The sequence below is a fragment of the Petromyzon marinus genome, chromosome 65 (assembly GCF_048934315.1).
Source record: "Petromyzon marinus isolate PM22_M1 ecotype Great Lakes invasive population chromosome 65, UKy_Petmar_22M1.pri1.0, whole genome shotgun sequence".
NCBI lineage: Eukaryota > Metazoa > Chordata > Hyperoartia > Petromyzontiformes > Petromyzontidae > Petromyzon > Petromyzon marinus.
In genome coordinates, this window is record NC_133731.1 from 6,106,659 (window position 1) to 6,117,582 (window position 10,924).

At 50.6% G+C, this 10,924-nt stretch overlaps 1 protein-coding gene across 1 annotated transcript in view; it reads right to left on the minus strand.

Annotated features, from left to right (window-relative positions):
• Positions 1–10,924, minus strand: part of LOC116956485 (potassium voltage-gated channel subfamily A member 1-like) — a 34,157-nt gene that overhangs the window by 11,130 nt on the left and 12,103 nt on the right. The gene's annotated exons all lie outside the window — the stretch shown is intronic.

Here is a 10,924-nt window from a genome sequence, read left to right on the forward strand (position 1 = left end):
CAACATATTCCGGGATGAGTAGTGACGAGGTGTTGGCTCCCTTGCCTGATTTGCGGGAGGTCGTGGATTTGATCCCGACCCTGACGGCGCCTGCTGTATATTTGGAGTTTGTGTGTGTCTCTCTCTTTCTTCATCACGGTGGCTAGGAGATGTTAACTACCTCGCCTCGCATGCAGAGGGTCGTGGGTTCCCCGGTTCCCATCGGTTGTAGATGCCACTGGTTCTGCACGTTCTGCAGATGTAGATGCCACTGGTTCTTCACGTTCTGCAGATGTAGATGCCACTGGTGCTTCACGTTCTGCAGATGTAGATGCCACTGGTTCTTCACGTTCTGCAGATGTAGATGCCACTGGTTCTTCACGTTCTGCAGATGTAGATGCCACTGGTTCTTCACGTTCTGCAGATGTAGATGCTACTGGTTCTGCAGATGTAGATCCCACTGGTTCTTCACGTTCTGTAGATGTAGATGCCACTGGTTCTTCACGTTCTGCAGATGTAGATGCCACTGTTTCTTCACGTTATGCAGATTTAAATGCCACTGGTTCTTCACGTTCTGCAGATGAAGATGCCACTGATTCTTCACGTTCTGTAGATGCCACTGGTTTTTCATGTTCTGTAGATGCCACTGGTTCTTCACGTTCTGCAGATGTAGATGCCACTGGTTCTTCACATTCTGCAGATGTATATGCCACTGGTTCTTCATGTTCTGCAGATGTAGATGCCACTGGTTCTTCACTGCAGATGTAGATGCCACTGGTTCTTCACGTTCTGTAGATGCCACTGGTTCTTCATGTTCTGCAGATGTAGATGCCACTGGTTCTTCACGTTCTGCAGATGTAGATGCCACTGGTTCTTCACGTTCTGTAGATGCCACTGGTTCTTCATGTTCTGCAGATGTAGATGCCACTGGTTCTTCACGTTCTGTAGATGTAGATGCCACTGGTTCTTCACGTTCTGTAGATGCCACTGGTTCTTCATGTTCTGTAGATGCCACTGGTTCTTCATGTTCTGTAGATGCCACTGGTTCTCCACGTTCTGTAGATGTAGATGTCACTGATTCTTCACGTTCTGTAGATGCCACTGGTTCTTCATGTTCTGAAGATGCCACTGGTTCTTCATGTTCTGTAGATGCCACTGGTTCTTCATGTTCTGCAGATGTAGATGCCACTGGTTCTTCATGTTCTGTAGATGCCACTGGTTCTTCATGTTCTGTAGATGCCACTGGTTCTTCACGTTCTGTAGATGCCACTGGTTCTTCACGTTCTGCAGATGTAGATGCCACTGGTTCTTCATGTTCTGTAGATGCCACTGGTTCTTCATGTTCTGTAGATGCCACTGGTTCTTCATGTTCTGTAGATGTAGATGCCACTGGTTCTTCACGTTCTGTAGATGCCACTGGTTCTTCATGTTCTGTAGATGCCACTGGTTCTTCATGTTCTGTAGATGCCACTAGTTCTTCATGTTCTGTAGATCCCACTGGTTCTTCATGTTCTGTAGATGCCACTGGTTCTTCATGTTCTGTAGATGCCACTGGTTCTTCACGTTCTGTAGATGCCACTGGTTCTTCATGTTCTGTAGATGCCACTGGTTCTTCATGTTCTGTAGATGCCACTGGTTCTTCATGTTCTGTAGATGCCACTGGTTCTCCACGTTCTGTAGATGTAGATGCCACTGGTTCTTCACGTTCTGTAGATGTAGATGCCACTGGTTCTTCACGTTCTGTAGATGCCACTGGTTCTTCATGTTCTGTAGATGCCACTGGTTCTTCATGTTCTGTAGATGCCACTGGTTCTCCACGTTCTGTAGATGTAGATGTCACTGATTCTTCACGTTCTGTAGATGCCACTGGTTCTTCATGTTCTGAAGATGCCACTGGTTCTTCATGTTCTGTAGATGCCACTGGTTCTTCATGTTCTGCAGATGTAGATGCCACTGGTTCTTCATGTTCTGTAGATGCCACTGGTTCTTCATGTTCTGTAGATGCCACTGGTTCTTCACGTTCTGTAGATGCCACTGGTTCTTCACGTTCTGCAGATGTAGATGCCACTGGTTCTTCATGTTCTGTAGATGCCACTGGTTCTTCATGTTCTGTAGATGCCACTGGTTCTTCATGTTCTGTAGATGTAGATGCCACTGGTTCTTCACGTTCTGTAGATGCCACTGGTTCTTCATGTTCTGTAGATGCCACTGGTTCTTCATGTTCTGTAGATGCCACTAGTTCTTCATGTTCTGTAGATCCCACTGGTTCTTCATGTTCTGTAGATGCCACTGGTTCTTCATGTTCTGTAGATGCCACTGGTTCTTCACGTTCTGTAGATGCCACTGGTTCTTCATGTTCTGTAGATGCCACTGGTTCTTCATGTTCTGTAGATGCCACTGGTTCTTCACGTTCTGGTTCTTCACGTTCTGAAGATGTAGATGCCACGACCGCCGTGTATTATAATGGGTGACGTCTCAGACAATTGCCCTTCAATTTTGTGCCATGAAGAAGGGGCATTTCCCGAAACGTCGCCTATGTATTTTCCTTTTAAGGACACACACACACGCGCGCAGTGTTGCTATGGACGAATGCGTCGGATTCTCGAGCGAGAATTCATGCATCATGCATGAATGTTAATGTAAGTCACTTTTAACACGTGTTGTAAATAAACAGGAAGACCCTATGTGATAAATAAATTAAATAACTCTTTGTGTCCTGACTTTTAGGCCACCCTGCATATATATGTTACTTACAATATTTTAGTTTTTTTTTAAGTGGCAGACATCATCGTTGCTATTATCATTATTCATATATCGATTACATTTAAGGGTGCTGCTACTGCCGCAATGGTGGTGTAAATGGTCACCAGTGCCACCGTGGAAGAGTAGGCCAAATACACTCGGCGGGGGGGGGGGGGGGGAGATGGAACGTCTCGTTCGCCAGGGTGTCCAGCAGCAGAGCGAGAATATTAATTGCGGGGCTCCACCTCTATCTGTGGTTATTTTGTGAATGTACACGTTGGGTCTATAGACATGCTGTGTACCGTGTATGTGTGGTGGTGGGTGGTGGTGGTGGGTGGTGGTGGTGGTGGGTGGTGGAGGGTGGTGGTGGGTGGTGGAAGGGGGTGGTGGTGGTGGTGGTGGGTGGTGGTGGTGGTGGTGAGTGGTGGTGGTGGTGAGTGGTGGTGGTGGTGAGTGGTGGTGGTGGGTGGTGGTGGTTGGTGGTGGGTGGTGGTGAGTGGTGATGGTGGGTGGTGATGGTGGGTGGTGATGGTGGGTGGAGTGGTGGTGAGTGGTGGTGGGGGGTGGTGGGTGGTGGTGAGTGGTGATGGTGGATGGTGGGTGGTAATGGTGGGTGGTGATGGTGGGTGGTGGTGGTGGTGGGTGGTGGTGGGTGGTGGTGAGTGGTGATGGTGGATGGTGGGTGGTGATGGTGGGTGGTGATGGTGGGTGGTGGTGGGGGTGGTGGTGGGTGGTGGTGGGTGGTGGGGGGTGGTGGTGGGTGGTGGTGGTGGGTGGTGGGGAGGTGGTGGTGGTGGGTGGTGGGGGGGGGGGGTGTTGGTGGGTGGTGGTGGGGGTGGTGGTGGGGCGAGGGCGGGGGTGGATGGGTGGGTGAAATGCGAAAAATAATTAATTAATGATGTAACCGTAACAACAACACAAATCATTGGAAGACGCGAGGGACTGCAACAAATGTAACGAGGAGGAGGAGAGAGTCAAAGGTCGCGCGTCTCAGAGTGGGGGGGGGGGGGGGTTACCTCCCTGTGACCCCCCCCCCACCCAAAGACGAAGCTCCACCGTATAGCCTTCAACAGATGTGTTGGGGCAAGTGCTGTTAGCACTCAGACCGTCATCGAACAATGACGGTGACGGTCATAGACTCACACAGAGACCCGTAGACTCACATAGAGACCCATACACTCACACAGAGACCCGTAGACTCACACAGAGACCCATAGATTCACACAGACACCCACAGACTCACACAGAGACCCGTAGACTCACACAGAGACCCATAGACTCACACAGACACCCAAAGACTCACACAGAGGCCCGTAGACTCACACAGAGACCCGTATACTCACACAGAGACCCGTAGACTCACAAAAAGACCCGTAGACTCACACAGAGACCCATAGACTCACACAGAGACCCACTGACTCACACAGAGACCCATAGACTCACACAGAGACCCATAGACTCACAAAGAGACCCGTAGACTCACACGGAGACCCATAGACTCACACAGAGACCCACTGACTCACACAGAGACCCACTGACTCACACAGAGATCTGTAGACTCACATAGAGACCCGTAGACTCACATAGAGACCCGTAGACTCAAATAGAGACCCACAGACTCACACAGAGACCTGTAGACTCACACAGAGACCCGTAGACTCGCACAGAGACCCGTAGACTCACACAGAGACCCGTAGACTCACACAGAGACCCATAGACTCACACAGAAACCAATAGACTCACACAGAGACCCGCAGACTCACACAGAGACCCATAGACTCACACAGAGACCCGTAGACTCACACAGAGACCTGTAGACTCACATAGAGACCCATAGACTCACACAGAGACCCATAGACTCATACAGAGACCCGTAGACTCACACAGAGACCCATAGACTCACACAGAGACCCATAGACTCACACAGAGCCCCATAGACTCACACAGAGACCCATAGACTCACACAGCGACCCGTAGACTCACATAGAGACCCGTAGACTCACACAGAGACCCATAGCCTCACACAGAGACCCACAGACTCACACAGAGACCCGTAGACTCACATAGAGGCCCGTAGACTCACACAGAGACCCGTAGACTCACACAGAGACCCACTGACTCACACAGAGACCCACAGACTCACACAGAGACCCATAGACTCACACTGAGACCCATAGACTCACACAAAGACTCATAGACTCACACAGAGACCCAATGACTCACAGAGAGTCCCACAGACTCACACAGATACCCGTACACTCACACAGCGACCCACAGATTCACATAGAGACCCCTAGGCTCACAAAGAAACCCGTAGACTCACATAGAGACCCGTAGACTCACACAGACACCCACAGACTCACACAGAGACCCACAGACTCACACAGAGAACCACTGACTCGCACAGAGACCCAAAGACTCGCACAGAGACCCACAGACTCACACAGCGACCCACAGACTCACACAGAGACCCGTAGACTCACAAAGAGACCCGTAGACTCACACAGAGACCCGTCGACTCACACAGAGATCCGTAGACTCACATAGAGACCCATAGACTCACACAGAGACCCATAGACTCATACAGAGACCCGTGGACTCACACAGAGACCCACAGACTCACACAGAGACTCATAGACTCACACAGAGACCCATAGACTCACACAAAGACCCGTAGACTCACATAGAGACCCGTAGACTCACACAGAGACCCGTAGACTCACACAGAGACCCATAGACTCACACAGAGACCCACTGACTCACACAGAGACCCATAGACTCACACAGAGAGCCATAGACTCACACAGAGACCCACAGACTCACACAGAGACCCGTAGACTCATATAGAGGCCCGTAGACTCACAGAGAGACCCGTAGACTCACACAGAGACCCAAAGACTCACACAGAGACCCACAGACTCACACAGAGACCCATAGACTCACACAGAGGCCCATAGACTCACACAAAGACTCATAGACTCACACAGACACCCACAGACTCACACAGAGACCCACAGACTCACACAGAGACCCACAGACTCGCACAGAGACTCAAAGACTCGCACAGAAACCCACAGACTCACACAGAGACCCGTTAGACTCACACAGAGACCCACAGACTCACACAGAGACCCGTAGACTCACACAGCGACCCACAGACTCACACAGAGACCCGTAGACTCACAAAGAGACCCGTAGACTCACACAGAGACCCGTCGACTCACACAGAGATCCGTAGACTCACATAGAGACCCATAGACTCACACAGAGACCCATAGACTCATACAGAGACCCGTGGACTCACACAGAGACCCACAGACTCACACAGAGACTCATAGACTCACACAGAGACCCATAGACTCACACAAAGACCCGTAGACTCACATAGAGACCCGTAGACTCACACAGAGACCCGTAGACTCACACAGAGACCCATAGACTCACACAGAGACCCACTGACTCACACAGAGACCCATAGACTCACACAGAGAGCCATAGACTCACACAGAGACCCACAGACTCACACAGAGACCCGTAGACTCATATAGAGGCCCGTAGACTCACAGAGAGACCCGTAGACTCACACAGAGACCCAAAGACTCACACAGAGACCCACAGACTCACACAGAGACCCATAGACTCACACAGAGGCCCATAGACTCACACAAAGACTCATAGACTCACACAGAGACCCGTAGACTCACACAGAGACCCAAAGACTCACACAGAGACCCGTAGACTCACACAGACACCCACAGACTCACACAGAGACCCACAGACTCACACAGAGACCCACAGACTCGCACAGAGACTCAAAGACCCGCACAGAAACCCACAGACTCACACAGAGACCCGTTAGACTCACACAGAGACCCACAGACTCACACAGAGACCCAAAGACTCACACAGAGACCCACAGACTTACACAGAGACCCGTAGACTCACACAGCGACCCACAGACTCACACAGAGACCCGTAGACTCACAAAGAGACCCGTAGACTCACACAGAGACCCGTCGACTCACACAGAGATCCGTAGACTCACATAGAGACCCATAGACTCACACAGAGACCCATAGACTCATACAGAGACCCGTGGACTCACACAGAGACCCACAGACTCACACAGAGACTCATAGACTCACACAGAGACCCATAGACTCACACAAAGACCCGTAGACTCACATAGAGACCCGTAGACTCACGCAGAGACCCGTAGACTCACACAGAGACCCATAGACTCACACAGAGACCCACTGACTCACACAGAGACCCATAGACTCACACAGAGAGCCATAGACTCACACAGAGACCCACAGACTCACACAGAGACCCGTAGACTCATATAGAGGCCCGTAGACTCACAGAGAGACCCGTAGACTCACACAGAGACCCAAAGACTCACACAGAGACCCACAGACTCACACAGAGACCCATAGACTCACACAGAGGCCCATAGACTCACACAAAGACTCATAGACTCACACAGAGACCCGTAGACTCACACAGAGACCCAAAGACTCACACAGAGACCCACAGACTCACACAGATACCCGTAGACTCACACAGCGACCCACAGATTCACACAGAGACCCCTAGACTCACAAAGAGACCCGTAGACTCACACAGAGACCCGTAGACTCACACAGACACCCACAGACTCACACAGAGACCCACAGACTCACACAGAGACCCACAGACTCGCACAGAGACTCAAAGACTCGCACAGAAACCCACAGACTCACACACAGACCCGTTAGACTCACACAGAGACCCATAGACTCACACAGAGACCCACTGACTCGCACAGAGACCCAAAGACTCGCACAGAAACCCACAGACTTGCACAGAGACCCACAGACTCACACAGAGACCCACAGACTCACACAGAGACCCATAGACTTGGATATCACAAATGACAGCTCAACGAAGTGGACTCATCATCATCCTCGTCGTCTTCGTCATCATCGTCGTGTGGAAATTTATGGCAGCGGCCAAACACTCCGCACGCCGCGACGTCGACTCCGAACGTGGAGGGAAAAAACCGGAGAGACCCGGAGAGAGAGAGACACGTAAACTCCAAATATACAGCAGCAGCAGGCGTCATTGTTCGGGACCGAACCCACGACCTCCTGCGTGCCAGGCGAGGTAGTTAACATCTCATAGACACCGCGGCGAGAGGTCTCGGGAGTTCTGCCATCGGCGCGACTTGCTGCGGGGATTCTTTGCGGGAGAGGCAGTACACCAAGCTCCGGTTGATGCAACAGCACTGATCCTAACGCGCTGCCACGTCTGTGCTGCCCGCCATCGCCACAGTACGCACGTGACCGTCGTGGTGAAGTATGGTCAAATACAACCGCCCCCCCCCCCACCCACCACCACCACCGCTAGCCCCCCAACGGAACCCACAAGGCGCGTGTTGGAGGGCCGTCATCCAGCAGTGGATTACCACGAGGGCTGTCTGTGCGTGTGTACAGGATTGGTTCTGTCCGGGGACATTCATTTCATTTTGGAGGACTTCATAACGCGCTGGGGAGAAATTTCTAAATGTGCTTTCAAACACGACACGCAGCGGCACGCGCGGACTGATAGCAACTGACATTCAATTTAATATCCATAATAATGACGCCAGTATAATTGACCAGAAGACATGGACTTGTCGCTATGGTTTATCATCTCCAGCCCGATAAATATTGCAAGGCCATCACAAAAACAACAAAACAAAAATCCACCCGTGTAGCCTGTAACAGACTGTAGGGGGCAAGTGCTGTTAGCGAGCACCTGTGAAGGCCGGAACGGCACACGAGGGGGTGGGTGGCCAGCACCACGCCCGGCGGCATTTGTCTCCACAGTGGCCATGATTTAACACACCGCACCAGGTACTCATTTGAGGCTGAGTTGACCTAGGGGAGGCCCAAGACCGGTTCAAATAATTGTCACCGGTATGGGCCGTGAGCGGGAATCGAACTCGGGCCGTACGGATTCGCAGCGCAGCGCGCTAATCGCTGCACCACCGCTCCCCAACACACACACGCGCACACACACACTGACACATTGACACAACAACAACAATAACCGCCATTCGCCACTAAGTGGCGATGACATCACCACGACGCTTGTGCCAGGCCATGTGCACCTTGTGGCCACGTAAAGTGTCGAACGCCCGCGGGGCTGACCCAGGTGCCACAGGTCGACTGACTGAGATGACCGAGATGACTGGTTGACACACACACTAACACACACACACATGTACATACCGAGCAAACGAAAACCACCCTACTACCAAGCAAACAAAAATTCGAAATCAAATTAAGAAGTGGCACAAATATCATTGACACAAATACCCCATCCGAACCCCTGTGGTTATTGTATCTTTGCCTTGTTCCAAATCCCAGAAACCCCCGCACGACGGAACACATCCACATATTGGAAGGTCATCACCACCACCAGCATCACCACCACCATAATCAGCTGAATAAAAGTCCCCATCATCATCATCACCACGAACAGACAACCGCCGTTCGCTGAAAAGTGGCGGTAACATGATCCCCACGGCGCTTGTGCCAGGCTAGGTGCACGTGCAAGGCTGTTGATGTTGACAGGTGGTCACGGGACAGAGAGTCCCAGGTGTTACGGGTTGTGTTGACTGAAATGCTCCCCCGCCGTGCCGTCCCTACTGGAGATCTGTGTTAAAAAAAGAGCTTCATAGCTCATCGGATTTCTCCAGGATAAATAAATGTTCAGATTTTGATGCACAACATCATACATTATATATATATTTATATCCCGGGTGGCCTAAAGAGACTGTTGGGGCAAGTGCGTTCAGTGAGCACCTTTTAAGGTCGCCTCCACCGGCTACCTCTGTTTCCTCAGCGCTGATGTTTACACATCACACAAGGTACTGATTTAAGGCCGATTGGACCTAGGGGAGGCTCAGAACCAGCTCTGATATTCGCCCACTGAAGTTCTGCGAGCGGGAATCGAACCTGGATTGCGGGTTTTTGTAGCGCCGTGCGCTAACGGCGATGCCGCCGTTCCCCATGTTGTCGTTAACGCCATCATTGCCACCAGTAACAATAGCAACATCGGCTGCATCATCACTGCCACGGTCATCGCCGTCACCAGCATCTCTAATACCGCTATCGGCTGCAGCGTTGTCACCATCGGCTCTGGTATCATCACCACCACCACCACCGCCACCAGTCATTAATGTCTCTGGAATACCACCACCATCATCATCACCATCATCATCATCACCACAATGCCTCGCTGATCTCGTCACGGAGCACAACCTGCGGTCTTTTGGCTGCTTTTGGCTGAGCCATCGAACGAAGGCGGCGGTGATCATCGCATCGCGCGACGCTTTCAGATGCGATTCTGCTGCCGTCTGGAACGCTCTCTCCCTACCGATGTTAGGAAGCCTACGGGAAACTGTGCGCTTTCAAAACTCATATCTTAAGAACTGCTTGTTGTAATAATAGGGGTTTTCCCCTTTTTTCTGGCAACAAAACTGAAACCTTTTTTTTTACAAGGAATCATGTTTTAAAGCTATCGTGACTGCAGGGATTCATATTCTTGGTTCTTTCGGTAAAGTCACGTAGAAGGGAAACAATAAAATATGAAACAATACAATTCTCACGACGTTTCGACTGCAACACAAGCGATCATCATCAGGTGTGAAAACCACAACAGATTTTTACTTGTTGTGGTTTTCACACCTGATGATGATGATTGCGTGACTTTACCGAAAGAACCAAGAATAAGGAATCATGTGTGCATTAACCACAACACTTGTGGTCAAAATGCAAAGAAAAAACACGCCGTGATAATCAATGCATTGTCCTTGTGTTTTTTGTTTGCATTTTGAGCACAAGTATTCTGGTTAATGCTCACATTATTCCTTGTAGAAAAGGTTTCAAGAAGGGGGGGAACCCTTTTATTATATTTTGGTACTGGCAAATGAGGTCTAATGATGTAACAGATTGTTGTCTTTAATTTGTTGTCTTTACCCCCCCCCCCATCCCCCCGCACCTTCGATTAAAACACGGTTGGCTACGTACGGTGCGAAAGAAGTTCAGCATGCACAGACGTACACGCACCACCACCATCACAATGGCAACAATTCGCGCGTGTGCAGCGCTGTAAGAGGATACAATTAATCCGCCACAGAATATATGATAGATTATGTTAATGCAGAAAGAAG